This window comes from Saimiri boliviensis, chromosome 5 (assembly GCF_048565385.1).
Source record: "Saimiri boliviensis isolate mSaiBol1 chromosome 5, mSaiBol1.pri, whole genome shotgun sequence".
Lineage (NCBI taxonomy): Eukaryota > Metazoa > Chordata > Mammalia > Primates > Cebidae > Saimiri > Saimiri boliviensis.
In genome coordinates this window covers 127151379-127176459 of record NC_133453.1, presented here as the reverse complement: position 1 = coordinate 127176459, position 25081 = coordinate 127151379, and the positions used below count along the sequence as shown (strand labels likewise).

Below are 25081 nucleotides of genomic sequence, written 5' to 3'. Positions count from 1 at the left end.
GTGACATTCTTCATCTCTACATCCCTCTAGCTGTGACCATCAAAATTACCTCCAAGTATTTCCAAGTATCCTCTGGGGACCAAGTCACCCTTTGCTGAGAATCACCGTGCTGAACCCCACTATTATTTAAGGTCAGTTTCCAAATACTGATCCAGTCCCATCCGCGATTCTGATCAGCGTAGCAATTATAACATGGCCACACGCTTTTCCCTACAATCAATGACGAATCTTCCCATTATATGTGTCTGCAGTTGGAGGAGCGATTGCATCACATGCTTGTCCTGCCCAGTGAATTTGGCTGCCGGCCTCCCGTTTTATCAGAAACACAAAGAATCTACTGATGTGGCTTGAGTCGGAAATCCTCATCAACACCCTCATAAGGCCAGCCCGAGTCCTTGTTCTTGGCTGCACTGTAAAGAGCCTTGCGCCAGATAAGGGACAGCCGTGCACAATAACAGAAGAAAAGGCTACAGGGTAAGACAATCTGGGCCCCTTTCTGGCTGGTCTTGTTGCGGCTTGTGCTCTTTCTATCGAAACCAATCATCTTCTATTTAATTGGCCCATGATGAGGATTGTAACTTAGGCTTTCCACAAGATGATAGTTTTGAAACATTCATAGGTGTGTCCCTGCCCTGCCCATCTCTCCTCCATCTTTGTGTTTTACCCCCAACCCTTGCTGTTCAAGAGCTGGATTCTTCCCTGCTCATTATTTCTGAAAGAGACTGTGACAGCTGAACAAGGGGAAAAAAGTAGCTGCTATCTGGCTTTGAATATCAAAAGAACAGGTTTTAAGAGAAAAGGGAGAGGATAAAAGATCGGACAGAAAGAAGAAACAAACAAGAGAGTACAGGAAAGGCAAGTCTCCCTCCTGGCCCCCACCCACCCTCCACACATGCACACGCACACACACACACACACACACACACACATACACACCCTGGGCTTGATGGATGAGAAGACAACACAGAAGTGATGGAACAGAAGAGACAGCAAGGTCTGAGAAAAGGGGTCACATTAACAACAGGAACAAAGTCACTTTTGCCGATCGCCTGACTTCTGCTTGAGCAAGTGGCCCCATTAGCTACGTGAACCCAGAGGCAATATCATTGCCTTGTCAAACGATGTTCTTCTGATAGCAGCCAACACTTTGGCCATTGGTTATGCAGCCAGAAGAGTGCCCCTCTACACCGGACCCCTTAAAACCCCTGGCACCATCCCATAGCACAGATACATCCAAAAGAGGCCTTGGTGACAGATACACCCTGGTCACCAAGTTGGATGAGGCTGGGAGTGGTGTGGAAGGGAGAACCCCAAAATGTAGTCACAGAACCCAGTTTGGGGCAGAAAGTAGGAGCGAATGCTCCTTCTAGAGGTCACAGGTGGTTACTCCTAACTTGCTGTCTGTGCCCTCTGTATCGTGGAAGAAGAGCAGTGACTCTGTTCCCTGTCCATGTCACCTGAGGCACTGGTAGATATTCAATGGGTCCCTCCACCTTTCCATTATTTCTGTCATTTCCAGGGTAAGCTACTGTGAACTTGAGGTTTCTGGAGTTAGTAGGGTGGCTTGTGCCTCCTTCAGTCTGGTTCTGTGTATGCATATCCTGCAGAATTTCCCAATGTTTCTGGTATACAGATGATGTTTTCCCTTTTTAAGAGCTTCTATTGTTTTTCCCTCCCCAACTTTCATATTTATTTGGTGATTTCAATGAAAATTTGGAAGGGATAGGCTTCACCCAGTTGAACTCAATTCCTTCCCTTGAAATTCATCTGTGCACTGTCTTTGCAATGGCATCTTAACTTTACCAGAGTTTGTAGAAAGTCTTTGAAATTTGAGTGATTCTACAAAACTCTGCTCATCTGTGGTCATTTCAAGGGGAATACACAAGAGAAAAACATTTATGAAAATATGTCCTTACATTGCCTTGTTTTCATCAGATTCAGTAGATTTTTTAAAAAAAAATTCTAGCTGCAAGTTGACCGTTCTGGGATTATCTCTGCTATTTTAGGTGTGACTCATTGATGTTTTCTGGAGAATTTTGACATTGGCAAGAAAGAAAGAAAAGAAAAGGCATTCTCTTGTTAATGTCAATGCATACAGCAGATTTCTTCCTATAATTCCATCCAGTGCTAGGAGCAGACAGCAGACTGAATTCTTTTCCCCTTCATACCCCTTTCAATTCTTTAGTTTTCTTTATTGGCATTTTACATGAAAGAAACTGTAGAGAGTTAAGAATGCATTTTAGGATGTTTTCCGCTGCCAAATCTGCTTGCAAATTCTGCTCCTGCTAGAAGATAAAATGGAACACTCTTGACATTGCCAATATTCCTGAATGTAGGATCACTTGAGATGCTACTTTCCAACTTAGCAATCTCTGAAAGTTGTTCTCCTCTGTGATTTGATACAGACCTTTGCCAATTTGCTCTCTCTTTCTCTTTTAGCACATTTCCATGCAATATACAAATGCCAGTGTGCAAATCATCCAGAATTATTCACATCCTAAAATAAAGTTCCTTTTCTTTTCCAGTGAAATTGTAAAGCTTAAAATAAGTTTAGAAGAAAAAAAAACAAAACAAAACATCCAGACTTATGGTTTGTGTTGGTCTAAAATGGCTTTGTATTATAAGGAGTGGTTTTGCAGTGTGCCCTGCTGCTGCAGTGGCCACCTTGAATAATCAGTGAAACCCAGAGGCTGAGACAGAGCAGGACAGTCACAGGGATGGTTTTAAATGTTAGTGTGAAGAGCAGAAATGCCACGGTGGTCTGAGCTTGATCAAGCATGGTTGGCAAGGTTGGTATTCTGATATTCTTTTCCAGACCCTGCTAAGAACAGGCCTGAAAGGGACCTGAAGTGATATTTAAGGGGGTTCAAGAGTTGGAAACCTAAATAGGAATGCCTGGGGGACAGCCAGGCTGAGTGAGAAAGCTGCCCTTCTAGGAGGCTCTCATTCCTGCCCATGAGCATTTCAGAGTCTTGGGTAGGCACTTGAGGCTCAAACCTGGAAAAGGTAAAAGACAAAGGCAAAAGGTCATCAAAGGTTATGAGTCTCCCTCTGGGGTCAACAATTTGCTCCACAAAACCCCACTTGATACTAGGAGGGGCCTTGTGCAAAGTCCGCTCAGCCACAGGCGTGAGTAAGCAGGAACAACAGGCCGTAACTGCGTTCAAATGGCTCCTGCCCCGCCTTGCCTTTCTTCAATCCTGCAGTTTCTGAAATTGGCCATTTGGCTTCTGTTAGGGGCAGCTAACTGGTGTTGAGAGCTGACCTCAGCCCAGGCACTGTGCAAACTGCTTTCTATTCATGACCTTATTTGATCTGATCCTTGCAACTCCCCAGTTAGGAACCATTGCTACCCACACTTACAAATCAGAAAACTAGGAGCTAAGAGATTCCGAGTTCGCCTGGGGCCACGTCACCAGTCAGTGGTAACCCTTAGCCTGAGCTAGTTACCACTAAGATTCTGGCTTCCTGATGTTGAAGTAATACATTTCTTTTAAAGTGTCTTAATTTGTTTGATCTCATTGGAATCTTTTAAGCTTTTGAGATTTCATAATCCTTTTTATCTCTTTTTACTATCGTTTATAATTTGCATCTATTTGTCCTTTAAATATTTTATGTCTTTTATTACTAAGCCTTTAATAATTTAGCATTGACATAATTTTATTTTCTTTAATGTCTGAGCTTTAATTTCCGTAGCAACACTTTTCCTGGCACACAGAAAGATCCAAATTAATATTTGTTGAATAACGAGTAAGCTTCTAGCTTTCATAGTTTTGAGTCGTTAACCTGCTTTTTAAGTTTCCCTTTAATTATTTATCTTCTTTTAAGTTATATTATTCACACTTTGGTGCTTTAACTTTGATATAATTAGATAACTGTAAGTTCTGAGCTGGTGGTTTTATCTATTATGATTGTTTTAATTTTTCCTTTAGTTGTGAATGTGTGTTAAGCTTTTAATTTTACCTTTCAAAGTTCTGATTTATATTTCTTTTGCCCCCTTTAATCTCCCTATATTTAACATGTAAATCCTTAAATTTCTGTTTTTCTTAGACCTTCAGGTTTTCTCTTTTACTTTGTTATCACATTGGCTCATCTTCCTATTTACTTACACATTTTTCATCAATTATTTTAATTATTTTACTCTGTGGATGATTTTTAAAGTTAGGATTTGGGGGAGGGTGGAAGGCTAAAAATAAATCTTCCTGATGCTCTCCTTCAATGATTCTCTAATTCTATTGAATTCTCCTGGTACAAATGACAACAGCAAAAATTAACAGGAAAAGAATAACTGGAAAACAAACAGACGTGCCAGAATGAACTTTAAGCCTATTTAATTATCAGAATGGGCTCGGGCACGTGCTGCAACCAAACAGAGCAGCTCCTGGCTGCCCGGGACCCGCAGGGCTGCTGTGGGATGCACTGGCTACAGATCTCTGGGGCACAGAACTCATCTCAGTCCAAGAAAGCTGAGGCTGCCATCTTTTTCCTTTTCCCTCCGGAGGGATTCCCACCAGAGATTTGGCATTCATTCTCCTTTTACTTGTCTTTGCAGTGTTACCACATGCATAAACATCCTTAACAATGGGTTATATAGTTTTTGCATTTTAAAAAGCAGCTTTTCATAAATAGATGTGTACTCTATGCATTATTTTTGACCACCTTTAACTGAACAAGATGATTTCTTTTTTCTTAATTTTTTTTTGAGACTGTGTCTCTCTGTCACCCAGGTTGGAGTACAGTTGCATCATCTTGGCTCACTGCAGCCTCTGCCTACTGGGTTCAAGAGATTTTCCTGTCTCAGCCTCCCAAGTAGCTGGGACTACAGGAGCGCACCACCGCGCCTGGCTAATTTTTGTAATTTTAGTAGAGACGGGGTTTCGCCATGTTGTTCAGGCTGGTCTTGAACTCCTGACCTCAGGTGATCCACCCACCTCAGCCTCCCAAAATGCTAAGGTTACAGGTGCAAACCACCATGCCCATCCTGACCAAGATTATTTCATAAGAAGCATCCTTGTTGCTATGGTTTATATATTTTTCTTGCTGTATAATATTTCATTGTATGAATATATCACAATATACTTTGTCATTCTATTTATAATGTAAATTTTCCTGAGGTTTTTTTTTTTTTAACTCTATTGGAACATTTTGATTCTTGTCTCCTGATGCACATTTCTAAGGGTTTCTTTAAGTTAGACATCTAGAAACGAAAGCAGCCCATCTCAGGGGACACGTATCTTCAATTGTATTACAGAATGCCAAACTATTCAAATCATGCTATACCAATTTACACTTCTTCAAGTACTGTTACATGATTTTTTGTTTCTCTTCATTCTTTTTAATACTCTGTATTACACATTTGAATATTTTTGCCAATCTGATGGATTTGAAATGAAATATCACTGTGGCTTTGATCTGACTTTCCAAACCACAAATTATATTAGTCATCTTTTCCTAAGACTTGTTAGCCACTTGTTCTTCATCTAAAGGATGCTTGTTCCAGACTTGCCAATTTTTCTTTTTTTGTTGTTATTTATCAACAAAAAAATGGTATTTTTTTCTTTATTTCTTCTAAAATAAAAACAACAGCAACAGGATACATGTGCAGAACACGCAGGTTTGTTACACAGGATTATGAGTGCCACGGTGGTTTGCTGTACCTATTCACCCATCTCCTACGTTCTCTCCCCTTATCCCCCACCCGCAACAGGCCCTGGTGTGAAATGTCCCCCTCTTGTGTCCAGTGTTCTCATTGTTCAGCTCCCACTTATGTGTGAGAGCATGTGGTGCTTAGTTTTCTGTTGCTGTGTTAGTTTGCTGAAGATGATGGCTTCCAGCTTTACCTATGGTCCCTGAAAAGGACATGATCTCATTCCTTTTTATGACCACATACTAGTCCATGGTATGTACCACACTTTCCTTATCCAGTCTATGATTGATGGGCATTTGGGTTGTTTCCATGTCTTTGCTGCTGTAAATAGGGCTGCAATAATCATACATATGCATGGCAGACTTGCCTGTTTTTCTATTGAGCCATTTCTCCTAACTAATTAATATGATTTATACATTCTGTTTTTAAAATTTTCACTTTATGGGCCTTTCGTTAAACACAAATGCTGAATTTAATATAGTAAAATTTATCATTCTCTTTCTCTAGAGTGTACTTTATGTACCTTGCTTAAGAATTCCACTTATATACCAGAGTCATATTCTTCTATATTTTTTGTAAATTTTATAGCTTTGTCTTCCACATTTAAGGTTTTTTTTTTTAATCTATCAAAGAACTAATTTTTGGACTTATTCATCCTCTCTATGTTTGATTTCCTCTTCATTAATCTCTCCTATTATCAGGTAGAAACATTGATAATCCTAAACATATTTAGATAAAAATGAGCATATGAAATTCTTTAAATTTCACAGCAACCATTTGTTCACAGGACACCAAAAAGCCTACCTTAATAAACATGCATATAGAGGTGATAAAATCTCTCTTAATTCCTCAGACCTTGGAGAGCTATCAAAACCTAATAAACTTTTAATGGTCAGATCTGCATTTTAAAAATATAACTTTAGCCGAAGTAGATGACATCGCAGAGCTCTCAACTATGACACTGACAATAGAAATTCAAGAAGAGGGTCTGATTTCCAGGAAACAATCCTGAATAATTGATACTGATCAGATCCTGCTGGGTGTGAGGGATGCAAGAGAATGGGTCTAAGGTTAGTGTTCGGTTTCAATGTTGGTATAGTATGTGGTTAGTGACTCTATTAAGTGAGACAGAGTATGGGAATAGAAACCAGCTAAGAGGTTGAAAGTGCAAGCAGATTAGTCCATTCTTGCACTGCTATGAAGAAATGCCTGAAATTGGGTAATGTATAAAGAAAAGAGGTTTAATTGGCTCCCAGTTCCATGGGAAGTATAGCAGGAGGCCTTGGAAAGCTTTTACTCATGGCAGAAGGCAAAGGAGGAGCAGGAATCTTTCCAGACAGGAGTAGAACCAAGAGAGAGGGAAGGCACTACACACTTTTAGACAACCAGATCTCACAAGAACTCACTCACTATCACCAAGACAATACCGAGGGGCTGGTGCTAAACCATTCATGAGAAATCTGTCCCCATGATCCAATCACCTCTAATCAGGCCCCACCTCCAACACTGAGGATTACAATTTGGCAAGAGATTTGGGCAGGGACACAAATCCAAACCCTATCAATTAGTCAAGGATTCCATTAGAAAAGGATAGCACAAGTTGGACAATTTGAGGAATCTAGGAAGAACTGTACCATGAAAGCTGCGGCTTTGGTAGAGGGATGTGAGATGTAGCCAACCCACTGGATCCAGCGGTCACTGCTGAGAAAATAAATTCCCAGCCTAATCTTTTCCTTCCTTCTAATCTCTTGCTAGTGCTGCCCATTTGCAAGACCCAACTGGAAGCCAGAAGGCTAAGGAGTCTCTGATATAGACTAAGGTAAATCTTGGACATAAGCAAGGGCTGAAAGGTAGAAAGTGGATTTAAAGGAACAGATGAGAGTTAGCACAATAGGTGAAATAAAAGGATCTTGTAGATGTTCTTTAAATTAGATCAGAACTTGTGGGAGATAGATGAAACATTATTGGCAAAATGTTGGTATTTGTTATAGCCATGGGATGAGTTTTCGTAAGTGCTTGTTAGAGCCCTCTCTACGTTTTTGTTTGAAAATTTCAAAACTAAAAAGGTAGGAAGAAGAAGGAAGAGAAAAGGAGGAGAAGGAGGAAGAGGAGGACATGGATAAGGAGGAAGGATCTGTTATTCTAGTTGTACCATTAAAACTTAAGCCTACATATAAATTGTATTCAACGTGCATTCTGCTTTCTTGTCATGGGAGCCTCCTATTAGGAATCATAACAGCTCAGTGAAAGAATCATAATAGCTTTGAAGAGCAAGCATACACAGCCAACCTCAGACAAAGATGTGAAGAAGCAGAGACACATTGGGATCCTAACCACTAGATTGCTGTTGAGTGGATAGCAGAAGTGATGGCTATACAGAAATGAGGGCAAAAACCAACTTTCCTGAGTATCGCACCACTCTCAGACCACATCAACAGGAAGCAGAAAGGTAGAGGAGAAGTAACAACCACAGATAGTATGATATAATAATAAAATAAAACACCTAGAAATAAATATAACAAAGGAGGTGAAAGATCTCTACAGGGAAAACTACAAAACATCAATGAAAGAAATTGAAGGGGACACAAAAAAATGGAAAGACATCCCATGCGCACAGATTGCAAAGATTAACATCATTAAAATGCTAATGATGCCTGAAGCAATCTGCAGATTTAATGCAACCCCTATCAAAACACCAATATCACTTTTTACAAACACGCAAAAAATCATAAAATTAATGAGATCCAAAAGAGAGCCCTAGTAGTTGAAGTGATCCTGAGAAAAAAAGAACAAAGCTGGAGGCATCATATTACCTGACTTCAAATTATACTACAAGGCTACAGAAACCAAAACAACATGGTACTGGTATAAAAATATGCATATAGATCAGAATAGCGAACTCAGACATAAAGCCACATAAGAACAACCAACTGATTTTTGACAAAGTCATAAAAAACATATATCAGGGCAAGAAGAACATATTCAATTAATGGTGTTGGGAAAACTGTGCAGAAGAATATAACTAGACCCTCTCACCATATTAAAAAAATAACTTAAGGTGGATTAATTACTTAAATGTAAAACCTGAAACTGTAAAAATACTAGAAGAAACCTACGGAAAACTCTTCAGTATGTTGGCTTAGATAAAGAATTTATGACCAAGTCATCAAAAGCAAACACAACAACAACAAAATAGGCAACTGAGACTTAAACTAAAAAGCTTCTGCACAGTGAAAGAAATAATCAACAGATTGTGCCACTGCACTCTAGCCTGGGCAACAGAGTGAGACTCCATTTCAAAAACAAACAAAACTGAAAAAAGATATTATAGATGGCACATACAGCCTACAGGATGAAAGAAAATATTTGCAAAGTCCACTCCTAACAAAGTGCTAACATCCAGAATCTACAAGGAATTCAAACAACTGAACAAGAAAAAAACAGCTCCATTAAAAAGTGGACAAAGGACATTAAATTAGATTTGGGAAAAGAAGATGTACAAGCAAACAAACATGGAAAAATGCTCAACATTCGCAAGTTATCAGAGAAACGCAAATAAAACCGCAATGAGAGACCATCTCACACCAACCAGAATGGCTATTGTTAAAACATCAAAAAACAACAGATGGTGAGGATGTGGAGGAAAGGAAATGCTTATACATTGTTGGTGGAAATGTAAGTTAGTACAACCTTTATGGAAACAGTATGGAGATTTCCCAAAGAACTAAAAATACAACTACCATTCAACCCAGCACTGATACTACTAGGTATATATCCAAAGGGAAAGAAAGAAATAATTAAATCAAAAAGATACCTATGCTGGTAAGTTTATTGCAGCACCATTGACAATATCACCATGCAATTCTCCTCTCCCATAAAAAAAGAATGAAATCACGTCTTTTGCAACGACGTGGGTGAAACTAGACGCCACTATGTTAAGTAACTCAGAAACAGAAAGTAAAATACCGCATGTTCTCACTTATAAGTGGGAGTTAAACAGTGGGTCCAGATGGACATACACAATGGAATAACAGACATCGAAAACTACAAAAGGCGGGAGGCTGGGGTGGGTAGGACTGTTGAAAATTATCAGTTGGGAACAATGTTCACTATTTGGGTGATGAGTGCACTAGAAGCTCAGACTTCACCACTGCACAATACACATATATAAGAAATCTGTACTTGTTAACCCCCTAAATATATTTAAATTTTGTTTCATTTTAAAAAATAAATAAAAACCTTTTTGAAGGATAAAAGAGAACATACATTGAGGAAAGGATAACCTCTTCAATAAATGATTCTGGTAAAATTGGATACTCATATGCAGACGAATAAAGCTAGATTTCTATCTCTCACCAGGATCAAGAATCAATTCAAGATGGATTAAAGGCTTAAATGTAAAACCCCAAACTATAAAACTACTAAAAGAAAAACACAGATAAAACTCTTTAGGACATTGATCTAGGCAAATATTTTTATAGCTAAGACCTCAAAAGCACAGGCAACAAAACCAAAAATAGACAAATGGGATTATATTAAACTAAAAAGCCTTTGCTCAGAAAACAAAACAAAAACCATCAACAGAGTGAAAAGACAACGTCTTTAACGGGAGAAAATATTTACAAACTACTCATCTTACAGGGAATTTAGATCCATAATATACAAGAAACTCAAGCATCTCAATGGTAAAAAGAACAACTAATCCCATTAAAAATGAGCAAATGACATAAACAGATATTTCTCAAAAGAAGACTAACAGGCATATGAAAAGCTGCCCCACACCACTATTCATCAAGGAAATGCAAATCAAAACCACAAGGAGGTATCATCTTACCCCAGTTAGAATGGTTATCCTTAAAAAGACAAAAAATACGGCATATTGGTGAAGATATGGGAAAAGTAGAAACTCCCATAGACTGTTGGTGGAATATAAACTAGTATACCAGTGTGAGAAACAATATGGAGATTTCTCACAAAACTAAAAATAGAACTATCATCCAATCCAGCAATCCCACTACTGGGTAAATATCCAAAGGAAAAGAAAACAATATATCAGAGAGATACCTGTATTTGCATATTTATTGCAGCACTACTCATAATAGCAAAGAGATGGAATCAATCCAGGTGTCTATCAGAGGATGAATGGAAAAAGAAAATGTGCCCTATGTACACAATGGAATACTACGTGGCAATAAAAAAATGAAATCCTGTCATTTTCAGCAAGATGGAAAACTGGAGGTCACATGTTAACTGAAATAAGCCAAGCACAGAAAGACAAATATCACATGTTCTCACTCATATGTGGGAGCTGAAAGTTTTGATCAGGCGGAGGTATAAAATGAAATAATTGATCCCAGTGACTGGGAGGAGTGCATGGGTGGGGATGGTAGAGGTTAAAAGGAGGTTCGTTAATGAGTACAAACATAGAATTAGGTAGAAGGAATAAGTTCCAATGTCTGGTAGCAGAACAGGGTGACTATAATAAATAACAATGTATTAATATTATATTTTTCAAAATAGCTAGAAGACCTAAAATGTACCCAACACATAGAAGTGATAAATACTCAGGTACTGAATGCCTAAGTACTTTGACTTGATCATTAAACATTCATAGTCATTCCAAAATTTCACATGTACCCCATAAATATGTATAAATACAGATCAAAAATAAAATTTACAAAGATTAAATGCAATCATGCACACAAAGAAGTAGGAAATAATGAATTTATGTTCTCAATAAATATTTGCTATTATTATATTTACCACTATATTTTGGTGCTAAATAGCCACTAAGTATTGTACTCAGCATTTAACTTACATTTTATTTAGTCTTCACAATAACCCCTAAATTATGATAAATCATATTAACCTTTAAAAAACCGAGATTAATTTGTTAAAATAATTTTCTCAGTGATCTATTCATCCAGTTAGCAAATGTTGGAGCCATATATAAATGTGGTCCTATTTGATTCAAAAATAATTGGGAAAATTAACCAGATATTGTGGTGCATACCAGTAGTCCCAGCTTCTTAAAAGGCTGAGGTGGGGGGATCACCTGAGCCCAGGAGGCAGAGGTTGCAGTGAGCAGAGATCATGCTGCTACACTCCAGTCTGGGTGACAGAGGGAGACCCTGTCTAAAAAAAAAAAAAAAAAAAAAAAAAGGAAGTTTTCACTTTATGAGAATGAATTATATTTCAAGTGTTCCACAGAATTTATTCAAAATGAAGCAATTCCTAGGTAAAAATTAATTTCTTAGGTATCACAGTTCAGCTTTTGTTGTTTTGTTATTTTAATAAAGATAAAAAAGTTTTAAAAGTAAATGTAGAAAACCAGGAGCTGAAAGAAACAAACCTCCTGGCTTAACAAACAAGCCAAGTGAATCTAAACTTACTCTTCAAAAATACATTTTTATTATAAAATATTTCAAGCATTCAAAAGTTATAGAGAATAATATAGTGAATTTTCAGAAGTCTATATTGAGATTTAACACATCAAAAATTTTCCATATATTTTTCAAGAAATAAAACATTACTGATGGAGTTGAAGCTGAAAGTCCATTGCATATCCTCCTTCTCCCCTTCCACAGCAGTAACTCCTGTCCTGAAGTTTGTATGTATAACTCTCAACTGGGTTTCTCCTTGTATAACTAAACCATACATAACATTGTTTCCTTAATTTTAAATTCCACCTAAACTCTATCATACTGTATATATTTCTGCAACTTGCTTCATCATGATTTTACAGTTAATAAGTGTTCTTAAATTCAATTCTAATGTGTTCATTTTTACCTTATTTTCAATTTTCATTTTCATTTTCATATAACATAGTATATTCATTCATACATTATACTACAAATTATTCTATTATTGTTGTGTTGTTCTATTTCATCAGTTTATATATCTGTTTTTATGCCAGTGCCATGCTGTTTGCATTACTGTAGCTTGCTCATATATTTTGAAATCAGGAGGTGTAATGCCTTCAGATTTGCTCTTTTCTCAAGATTACTTTGGTTATTTGGGGTCTTTTGTGGTTCCATACAAACTTAAGAACTTTTTTCTATTTCTGTTAAAAAAAAAATGTTATTGGGATTTTGATGGGGATAGCATGTACAATAATATCCGCTTTTTAAAATGTTTAAATTATGGCCATTCTTGCAGGAGCAAGGTGGTATCTCATTGTGGTTTTAATTTGCATTTCCCTGACAATGAGTGAAATGCAAGTGAAGGTATCTTGATTGCTTGCAAGTTTGGGCAGTTATGAATAAAGCTGCTATAAACATTGTGTGCAGGTATAAACCTGTGTTTGGATGTAAGTTTTTAACACCTTTGGGAAAATACCAAGAAGTGCACTTACTGGATTGTAAAAGTCTGTTTAGTTTTGTAAGAAATTGCCAAACTGTTTTCCAAAGTGGTTTTACCATTTTACATTTTTACCAGCGATGAATGAGGGTTCCTATTTCTCCACATCATCAGCATTTGGTGTTGCTGGTGTTGCCAGTGTTCTGGATTTAGCCATTCTAAAACACGTGCACTGGTATCTCATTATTATTCTAATTTGCATTTCCATGATGATATAAAATGTGATCATCTTTTCATATACTTATTTGCCATCTTCGTTGGTTAGGTCTTTGTTCAAGTCTTTTGCTCATTTTTAAAATCAGGATATTCATTTTCTTATTGCTGAATCTTAAGAGCTCTTTATATATTTTAGATAACAATCTTTTATAAAATGTGTCTTTGCAAAATTTTCTCCAACTCTATGGCTTGTTCGCATTCTGTTTCACAGAGTAGAAGTTTGTAATTTTCATGAAGTTCAGCATATCAGTGATTTCTTTCATGAATCATGCCTTTCAGGTTGTATTTTAAAAAGTCATCACCATATTCATGTTAATCTAGGTTGTGTCCTGGTTATGTTCTGGAAGTTTTACATTTTTGCATTTTAAATTTAGGTCTATAATTTATATTGGGTTCACTTTTATGAAGAGTATAAAATCTGTGTCTTAAGATTCATGTTTTTGTATGTGGATGTCCGGTTGCTTCAGCACCATTTGTTCAAAGTCTATTGTTTATTGTATTGCCTTTGCTCCTTTGTCAAGGATCAGTTGACTATATTTATCTAGCTCTACTTCTGAGCTCTCTTTTCTATTCTATTGATCTATTTGTCTATTCTACACCAATATCACAATGTCTTGATTACTGCCGCTTTATAGTAAGTCTTAAGTGGTGTGGTTTAAATTGTTCAGCTTTGTTCTCCTTTAATATTTTGTTGACTATTGTGGGTTCTTTGCATCTTTATGTAAACTTTCCAATTAGGTTTTCAATATCCACAAAATAACTTTCTGGTTTTCATGGGGAGTGTACTGGATCTATAGATCAAGTTGGAAAGAAGTGATATTTTCACAATAATGAATTTTCCTATCCATTATCTATGAGCATAAAATATCTCTCCATTATTTAGTTTTTCTTTGACTTTGTTCATCAGAATTTTTTAGTTTTATCATATAGATATGGTATATTTTTTAAGATTTATGCCTAGATATTTCATTTTTGGAAGTGCTAATATAAATAAAATTAATTTTTTAATTTTAAATTTTATTTGCTTATTGCTGGGATATAGGAAAGTGATTGACTTTTGTATATGAACCTTGTATCCTGCAACCTCATTAACTAGTTTTAAGAGGTTTTGGGGATGATTCTTTCGGATGGTCATGTCATCTATGAACAAAGACAATTTTCTGCTTTTCTGCCAGTTGTCTTTTTCTTTCCCAATGTATATGCCTTTTTTTTTTTTTTTTTTTTGAGACGGAGTTTCGCTCTTGTTACCCAGGCTGGAGTGCAATGGCACGATCTCGGCTCACCGCAACCTCCGCCTCCTGGGTTCAGGCAATTCTCCTGCCTCAGCCTCCTGAGTAGCTGGGATTACAGGCACGAGCCACCATGCCCAGCTAATTTTTTGTGTTTTTAGTAGAGACGGGGTTTCACCATGTTGACCAGGATGGTCTCGATCTCTTGACCTCGTGATCCACCCGCCTCAGCCTCCCAAAGTGCTGGGATTACAGGCTTGAGCCACCGTGCCTGGCTGTATATGCCTTTTATTTCATTTTCTTGTCTTACTGCATTAGCTACTACTTCTAGTACAATGTTGAAAGCAGAGGTGAGAGAGATATCTTTGCATTTTCTTGATCTTAGCAGGAAATCTTTGAGTTTCTTGTCATTAGTTAGCAGAAATTCTTTTTCAAGTTGAGGAGATTTCCCTCTATTTCTAGTTTATAAAAAGATGTTTTTTAAAAAATCATTCATGGGTATTGGATTTTGTCAAATGCTTTTTCCACATCTATTAATATGATTATGTGATTTTTAATTTTTAGCCTGTTGATATGTTAGATTACATTAAATTATTTTTGAAAGTTGAACCAGCCTTGTATACCTGCAATAAATCTCACTTGGTCGTGATGTATATCTCATCTTACACATTGTCAGATTCAAACTGATATTTTATGAAGGATTTTTGCAAATATGTTCATGAGAGATGTTGGTCTACAGATTTTTGTTTTTCTTGTAATATCTTTGTCTGGTTTTGCCATTAGAATAATGCTGACCTCATAGAATGACTTGGAAAGTATTCCCTCTATTTCTATCCTCTGAAAAAGATTATAGATAATTGGTATCATTAATTCCTTAAATTTTCAGTAGAATTCACCAGTGAATCCATCTAGCCACAGTGCTTTCTGTTTTGCGAAGTCATTGATTAGGGTTCCTTTTTAAAATGGTATGTTTTCATTATATTTCCAAATTTAATAGTTGGCATATATTTTTATAGTTTTAAAAGGTTTATTGTCTTTATGCATTTTTTGATGAATAATTCATTCCTGTGGCTTCAGTTTCAACTATTCGATACTCTCAAATATCAATCTGTTTCCAGATGTTTAGCCTACTGACTTTTGGATGTTTCCAGTAACTACAAAGAAAAGCTGTATTTAAAAATGGGAGTTATTAAACCAGAATATATATAGCTATAATTCATCTAAAATTAGTAGAATAAAAAGGAAGAGAAGAGAATATGGCAAAGGTAAGTTATTGTTTGGTCGATATGTGTGTGAATATGTGTCTGTGCGTTTATTTATTAAACTGTATTTATTTAATGTAATCTTTGAACCCAAAAGGCATTTTAAAATTATGCTTGTCAAAGGCATTTTTATATTAACTTGATCCTTTCTCCAAGTATTTGTTCAACAATGGAGTTAGTAATTCAATTCTGGCCAACAATATTTTCGAAAAATTCCTCATTCTAGAAATGGATGAGAGGGCCATCCTTCTGTCTCTGCTTAAAGATGCCAAGGCACCTTACGCATTTTAATAGCTGTTTTGAGGCAATGAGGGAACTCAACCTCTGGACAAAGACAAAGGTAAGTGGAGGTTTCTTTACATCATTCCTAAAACCCACTCGACCTCAGGATTCCTAATAAGAAAACCAATAAAATTCCTTATTTTGCAAGCCAACTGAGTGTCTAATATTTGTTACAGAAAGCATCCAGTTTGAAACTCTAGGTCATTGTGTAATTTTATGAGATAATGTATGTGGAACAAGCAGTACTATGACCATATAATAGGGGACTGAAAAGGGAAAAGAAAGGAATCATCTGATTGGTTGTTTGGCTAATGCATGATAAAGCTACCTCATTGAGTTTTCATCATGATATAATGAATGTGTACATCGATTTATCATGTAGTCTTTCTAAATAGGGGAGAGCATAAGGCTTAGACCAGTGTGTCCTTCTGATAGATGCTTTCTGAGCTCTCTGTGGCCATAAGAGACTTCATCTCCTGCTGAACAAGTGATATGCTGTGTTTTTCCTGAGAACACTATAGTATCCTGTAAACTTCAGAAAAATTACCATATTTAATTCCATTAATGTATTTAGTCTTCAAATAATTGTATGAAATATAACTTTTTGGAGAGTAAAATCTCTCCAATGCATTTTCTTTCTCTGGTGGATAAGGAAATCAGAATGTGTCATGGGCACACTTTCCCCTGAGCCTTCACCATCTGTGTGTTGTTGAACATATTTTCAGAGGAGAAATCGGGACAAAATTAAATGGCGGTTTCCTCAAAGTGAGTTTTTTCATCACAGGCAGTCTGACAACTCTATACCAGCACTACTAAATCTTCTAATTTTTTCTATAGCCAGCCAAGCTTCTAGCCTGTTAATAGGTACTTTCAACTATCCTAACGAGGCTGACATATGAAACAACAGCCTTTCAAATGCAGCAAAATCAATGGCTTGGCTTTGACTCCTGAAGGTTGACAAAAATGGACCCTGATTAATTATGTTTTCTACCACATGCATTTCTTGGAAGCATTTCAGGCAGGGGTGTGTCAGATTTATAAGGTCTATTAAGAAGAGTGAATACGCGTTTTCATCTGCATACATAATTTATGCTAATGGAATACATTTTCCATGTGTGCATATTAAAACAAGCAGGTTGAAGTGTGTTTGTGGAATGGAAAAGAACCGGGCATCACATATGTGGCATTTTGCTCTTCTGCAATTTCAAGTTTGTAATCTAAGACACAGAACTACTTAACAATGACTATAAATGCATGCTACATTGCAAAGATAATTGCTTTACATTTCATCTGGTATTTGCTAGCATAACCTTTTTTATATGTGAATTTCTTACCAAATGACTTCCAAATGAGTATTTTGGAACACAATTAACTATAGGCTCCCAATTGGGTGTAGTCAGGAGATATTAGAATGTCTTCTACACCAGTGCTTCTCAAAGTCTGTAGAAAAAAGCAGAGTTTTCCCCCAATTAATCACCGACCAATTATTTGGAAAAATAATAACAGAAGTAAATTATTAGAAAAGCTAAATTTAAAAGTATGAAATAAACCCTTAAAAATTTTTTAGTTGAAATAGAAACAAAATTATTCATTGTGTTGGAGTCTCTAAAAGTTCTAAAACTCTCACTTTCTAAATTTATCACAGGGCACATCGGTGACACGTAGTTCACAGAGACACTCTGGTTCACAGATCCCACTTGGAGTGGCACTGCCCTAGATAACGGTTGGTAAAAGAACATGTGCACCTTTCAAGTTTCCATTTTGTTAGGAGATGCTTAGAAAGTTAATAAAAGGGTACTCTGTCTTTGTCTAAACTGCACAGGTCTGTGGGATCTGATGATGTGTCCTAGGCTCTATTTCAGTGATGGATTTCTGCAAAATCCATCCATGGTTCCTCTCTGGTTCTGCTGCAAGTCGCCTTCTGCTTAAATCTCTTCCTGGGCTTCCCATTGCCCTCAGGATGATATCAAAACAATTAGCCACGCACAGTGATCTTGCCCCTCTTGCTATCTCTTCAACACCCTACCTGCCACTCTCCGAACGATCCCAGAAAACAAGATCATATTAGAAAAACTCAGAAGCCAACTTGAAGTGGCTCTTACCATTCAAAGATGGGAACATCAAATTTGAGCATCAATATAAATAATAACTGGAATAGGCTGAAACACACCAAATAGATTTAAATCCATCTGTTCATAATAACACTTTAGAAAGGTATTGGGCCTGGCTAACCCAGTCAGTAGATCGTGAGACTCTTTTTTTTTATTTTATTTTATTTTTATTTTTTTTATTGCATTTTAGGTTTTGGGGTACATGTGATGAACATGCAAGATTGTTGCATAGGTACACACATGGCACTGTGCTTTGCTGCCTTCCGTCCCCTCACCTGTATCTGTCATTTCTCCCCATGCTATCTCTTCCCACCTCCCCACCCCCCCGCCCCTCCCCCATTTCCCCCCAACGGACCCCAGTGTGTAGTGCTCCCCTCCCTGTGTCCATGTGTTCTCATTGTTCAACACCCGCCTATGAGCGAGAATATACGGTGTTTGATTTTCTGCTCTTGTGTCAGTTTGCTGAGAATGATGGTTTCCAGGTTCATCCATGTCCCTACAAAGGACGTGAACTCATCGTTTTTGATGGCTGCATAATATTCCATGGTGTATATGTACCACATTTTCCCGATCCAGTCTATCATCGTTGGGCATTTGGGTTGGTTCCAGGTCTTTGCTATTGTAAACAGTGCTGCAATGAACATTCGTGTGCACGTGTCCTTGTAGTAGAATGATTTATAATCCTTTGGATATATACCCAGTAATGGGATTGCTGGGTCAAATGGGATTTCTATTTTTAGGTCCTTGAGGAATCGCCACACTGTCTTCCACAATCGTTGAATTAATTTACATTCCCACCAACAGTGTAAAAGTGTTCCTATTTCTCCACATCCTCTCCAGCATCTGTTGTTTCCCGATTTTTTAATGATCGCCATTCTAACTGGTGTGAGATGGTATCTCAGTGTGGTTTTGATTTGCATTTCTCTGATGACCAGTGATGATGAGCATTTTTTCATATGTTTGTTGGCCTCCTGTATGTCTTCTTTTGTAAAGTATCTGTTCATATCCTTCTTAAAAAAAGATCTTGTTCATCTTTGGAGGCTGCTTGGGAACGAACTCATTATTATGAAAATGGGTGAGTCGGGGAATGATACAAGCATTCGTCCTTTGTTATACAAATTTTGCCTCAAAACAATCAAATGCTTGATAAGAGAAAATTTCCTTTATAGAATTATTTTAACTAATAAAGAAAGAATTTCAGCAGTTTGCAACCCCCAATGCAATAATGGCTATGTCTTAGTAACCACGTGGAGAATCAACGTGAAAAGCAATGTTTCAAAATCATTAAAGTGTTGAAAGAAAAAAAAATAACCTAATCCGTTAGCAAGAGGGCAGAGACAAAAGAGAAATTAAGCATCAAAACCAGTATTAAAAAGGACAGGCCGGGCGCGGTGGCTCACACCTGTAATCCCAGCACTTTGGGAGGCCGAGGCAGGTGGATCACGATGTCAAGAGATTGAGACCATCCTGGTCAACATGGTGAAACCCTGTCTCTACTAAAAATACAAAAAAATTAGCTGGGCATGGTGGCGCGTGCCTGTAATCCCAGCTACTCAGGAGGCTGAGGCAGGAGAATTGCCTGAACCCAGGAGGTGGAGGTTGCAGTGAGCTGAGATCGCGCCATTGCACTCCAGCCTGGGCAACAAGAGCGAAACTCCGTCTCAAAAAAAAATTAAAATAAATAAATAAATAAATAAATAAATAAAAAGGACAAAACATCGATTCTGAAAATACACATGTAAGTATGAAAACTATCAGAGGACAAAACTCTCTGTGTGGGCAAGAAAACAAATTTGACCTATATATTTTTGAAAAGGTATTTTAAAGCAAAATCATAGAATTAAAAGGAAGAACAGTAGGCAAAGATATAGCTGGCAAGCACAGAAACGTCTGACAGGTAGCAGAGTCAAAGATACAAATGCAGCAAAGAGAAGACAGTTGTAAACTTCTGTGGACAAAATAAAATGGTGTTAGACTATATAACATAAAATACTAGGAATACAAATAGAAATTGATAAAGGCACAATAGTAGTGAGAGACACCACACCTCTATTAGTTTGTAATGCATAAAAGGCAAAAAAACACCCATAGTGCCTGCTATGGTTTATCTCATTAACATACATATGATAATTTTTTAAGATATATAAAATGTCTCAAATTGTTTTGTAATTTTTTCCTTTTAATTGTAGTAAAATACACATAATAAAAAATTGATCTTCTTAGCCGTTTTTAAGTGTATAGTTCATACAGTCAAATACATTAGCTTGTTGTGTAACCAGTCTCCAGAACTCTTCCCATTTCGCAAAACTGAAACTTCACATCCATTAAACAACTTCCTATTCCTCCCTCCCCCAAGCACCTGGCAACCACCATTCTACCTTCTGTCTCTATGAATTTGACTACCCTAGTTACCTCGGGGAAGTGAAATCATGCAATATTTGTCTTCTGTGGCTGGCTTATTGCACTTAGCAGAGTGTACTCAAGGTATTTATGCTGCAGCCTGTGTCAGAATTTCCTTCCTTTTCATGACTGAATAATATTCCATCCTACATCTATATATTTTCTTTATCAGTTCAGTCATCTCTGAACATGTAGGTTGCTTCCACCTTTTGGATGCTGTGAATAATGTGCTATAAACATGTGTACTCTTTGGAAATTTTTAATTAAAAATCAGTATTAGAAGAACCATTATGGGATGGACATTGACTGAACACTGCACAAGAAATCACATCACCCTTTTAGCATCCCCAAGGAGACACATCTTCAATTCATAAATGCAAAATTACCAATTGGTGTGACTTTGCCAAGGTCCCAAGGAGATGAACAGCAGGCAGGGCTTGGGTTTGAACTCAGGTTTGTCTGCCTTCAAATTCCAAACTCAAATAATCAGACAGCCAGGAAGAAAGTAGGAGAGATGTTTGTTTTTAACGGCAACAAAAAAGGAACTCAGCTGTTCATTTAATCAATTTCTATTTGCCAGTGTGACCTTGCTCATGCTTACACTTTCATCTCTTTAAGAAAAACAACCTCCCTCATCTTGTTAAGCTTGATTCTTCTCTGGCCTCCTTACGCCCTCCTCTGTCTCAGATAAACAAATACAATTCACATTCCAGGTTACTTTGTGCCAATTCACCCTCTCTGAGAATTACTGATATGGAAGAAAGTGTCCAGATCCCCAGAAAAAAAAAAAGGAAATAAAATAAAACTGCTCTAAGAACTGAAGGGTATGATACATGTAAATCACTTAGTGTAATGCCTGAAACATTATCACGTGTTCAATGCTGCTCGAAGTCATCACTCTTAATGGCCTTTGCTTCTACTGTATCATAATTGATGCAATCACTCTATTGAGGGATAATAATTCATTGCTATTTTTTATCATTATAAAAACAATGCACTGTATACATCAGTATAGCATAATAGCATGCGCAATCTAATCTTATTTTTAAAATATCCGACATGCATAATACATATATACACAGCTATCTGGAAGAAGATAAAGAAAATGGTGAGGCTTGTGTTCCCAGCTTTAGACTTTTTTGTTTTGTCCTTCTTCGTTTGTCTTGTTTTGAGCAACAAAAATGTCTTAATTTTACAAGAACAAAGACCTGGAACCAACCCAAATGCCCATTGATGATAGACTGGACGGGGAAAATGTGGCACATATACACCATGGAATATTATGCAGCCATCAAAAACGATGAGTTCGTATCCTTTGTAGGGACATGGATAAACCTGGAAACCATCATTCTCAGCAAACTGACAAAAGAATAGAAAATCAAACACCGCATGTTCTCACTCATAGGTGGGCGTTGAACACTGAGAACACATGGACACAGGGAGGGGAGCACAACACACTGGGGTCTGTTGGGGGGAAATAGGAGAGGGACAGTGTGGGGTGGGGAGTTGGGGAGAGAGAGCATGGGGAGAAATGTCAGATACAGGTGAAGGGGAAGAAGGCAGCAAATCACACTGCCATGTGTGTACCTATGCAATAATCTTGCATGTTCTTCACATGTACGTACCCCAAAACCTAAAATGCAAAAAAAAAAAAGAAAAAAAGTATTTTAGAAAAAAGAGAGAATACTGTAATCCCATACAAGAGAAAGTCTGCAACTTTCAGAAATGCAGGTCTAAATTGAAAATCAGTTCTTCCTTGAGTGAATATGCATGTAATTAGCTGCTTATTTGAGACAAAAATGGTATACATGCCCGTGTTAATTATGATATTTATCTAAAAGGACTAATTTGAGAATGATTATCACACACGGAAGTGTGTAGTATTTTACTGAATCTAAGAAGTCTTCAATTATAAGTTGCACCATTATTTTATCAGCCATCACATGTACCCCCAAACCTAAAATGCAATAAAAAAAAAGAAGTTAAAAAAAATACGAAAAATTTCTAAACAAAACATGACATGCCACTGATTCTGAAATGCATCCTGATTTCCAAGATTTCAGAATGTGAAAATATTTGCACCTTAGACTTGATCAAAGAGTGTCATTTAGCTCCAGTCATTAATGTACTTAGTCATTTATTCAAGGTACAGCTCCCTTATCCAGAAATAGGCTTCCAATACCCTAACATTCAAAGCACTGTTTACAGTTGAATTGAAAGATGGTACATAAAATATTAACTCTGTCCTCAGAAAGGTTGAGGCATAAATCTATGTAGTAAATTATAACACAGTATTTTCTGGTGGACAGGCCAGCACAATTACTATTTTCCTGGGGATACCAAGGAGGCTTAGTGAAAGGAGCATCCTTGTCCAGGCACGCAGAGGCTGATATGCAAAGATCCAGTACATCCTCTGCGGGGCCCTCTGAGCCCAGCTATGTCATGCCATTGTTTTCTAAATGTGTGCCTCACATAGATGCGGTAGGAAAGATTACATCTCAGCCGTGGCATCAAAAATTGGAGAAACAGGTTTTAAAAAGGGTTTTGAAGCATTCGGGATTACAAGAAATTGCCTCTGATGCTGGGGTATCTGAAATCAGTGCAAAAGGTTAAAAAAGAAAAAGCGTATAGTCAAACTTGCCCTGGGAAAAAAAATAGTAAGTCACCTTCAAATACCACAACTTACGTACCTAAAGTTCAAAAACGTGACTTGTAAATTTCATTGTTTTGTATGCTTCACGTGGTAGCTTTCTTTGCCTTTGGGGGATAACGGAAAAGTTCTTAGGAAGGCAAGTAAGAAAATAAAAGAATTTATTCTATCTCCCTCTCCCTCTCCCAGACTCATAGTTGAATTTGCCTAAGTTAAATACCCGAATAATGTGATTCCACTTCAATCACTTACAGATTCGAAGCACATAATGACTGAACAGGAGCAATCAAAATAAACACCGTGAACCAAGGCAACATAAAACTATAGTCATAAACCAAAGGAAGAAGCAGGGATGCATTCAAGACAGAAATCAAAGAACACAATAAAAATTTAAGCTAAATGTTTACATTTTAGATGATGATTTACATTGAAGAAGTGAGCACTATTTTTGAGATATCCAGAGAACATAATGCTAGATACAGTTAAAAATGAAGTTCCTCCAGCCCCTTCTGTTTCTCTTCCACAGATACAAGCACTGCTAACAATTTGGTCTGTATTCTTTTGAATTTCCTGCTCACACATATGAGAATATATTATACATATCAATATTTAAACGCGTTAATATGCTTATCCCTGTCGCGTTTCCTTTTCTGTGACTTCCTCCTTTTCTCGTGTGGTGGTTTTGGATTGTTGCGGAAAGAAGAAGAAGGAATAAATATGCAGTTTATGGAACAGGATTCAGAACAGGATTTCTGAGTCTTTAGCAACATAAATGTTTTTAAAAGCCTGGGTTTGTCATGAGATATAATTTCCCCAAATTTAAAATGTATAAATGTGTAATTTGTATTAACATAATTGGTCTGATTTGATCATTTTAAAGATACTCACTAGAACGTAGAACAGGCAGGAAGAAGAAACAAAATCCTCTTCCTTTTTACTTCCGAGTAGACAGCAGTAGGGTAAAAAGATCAGGTTCTTGCTCATGTCTTCCGCTGAGTCACTTTTCTGGGAGAGGAAAACGAGAGATGGGTCAAACATTCTTCCCATAAAATGAGAGTATCTAAGACAAATGAGACTACGGTCTCATTTCCAAGGCTGTACTCCTTTAAGTAGACAACTTGGCTTGGAGTCACGTTCAGAATTCCATGGGAGCATTAACCCACACTGGAGCATTGAGCGAAGCCTGCACCTGGTGTCCGGTACAGCACATAGCTTCCATGTTTGAGGCTTCTGCAGCAGGGACAAAGGACCTACAGCAATCAGGAATTTTGCGAAAAAGATGCAAATGACCAGTGTTACTGTACACTGCTCACAATTAAGGTCCAATATTACGTGCTGCCTTCACACCTGGGGAAAACTAGAGCCTCAAGTGGCCTCACCACAAATTCTCCTCTTCATTTTGCCCCCATAGATAAGGTTGCCTAGCCAAACAGCCCTTCTTTTCAGAAGGACAAGGTGCAGTTCTTGGTTCTCTGACCGCCTGTGGAACTTTCAACAAACCAATCACATCCTCCCTCTGGAACAAGAGAGCACACTGCTCTCCTGATGCCACAAAACCTGCCTCCTGCTGGCCCTGCTTGTTCACCCTCTTCCTAAGCTGAACACCTACGTGGCCCTGTGTGGCCTGCGGCCCCTTTCCCCTGCCCCTTGTGCTACGAGTAGAGTGTAGGTGATTAAGAAATCATGCCAACTTCATCCGTCTAGTGTTGGTGTTCAGTCATCCCCATAACCTGGGGCAATGGTGTAAATATAAGGTGTTAAAAACCACCCTGCCTCCTGTCTTTAGCAGTGAAGCCTGACCCCAGGTACAATGCCTGACCCCAGCAATTCTGGTTGTTCCTTTAAAAAGATAAATCTACCACTTTAGTGCCATGTCAGTCATTCTTCTGGGTATTTGGGGGGGTGGGAGAACGCAGTGAGCAGGA

General features: G+C 37.5%; 2 long non-coding RNA genes across 2 annotated transcripts; one reads left to right on the top strand and one right to left on the bottom strand.

Moving 5' to 3' along the window:
* The first annotated feature begins 44 nt into the window (after positions 1-44).
* LOC141584481 (uncharacterized) lies at positions 45-15710 on the top strand. The gene is made up of 3 exons (XR_012517552.1): positions 45-131; positions 252-474; positions 15570-15710. It is a non-coding gene; the product is annotated as an uncharacterized LOC141584481 (long non-coding RNA).
* Positions 11667-24397, bottom strand: LOC141584480 (uncharacterized). The gene is made up of 3 exons (XR_012517551.1): positions 24045-24397; positions 17330-17435; positions 11667-11782 (listed from the first exon to the last, which is right to left on the bottom strand). It is a non-coding gene; the product is annotated as an uncharacterized LOC141584480 (long non-coding RNA).
* Between the last annotated feature and the right edge of the window lie 684 nt (positions 24398-25081).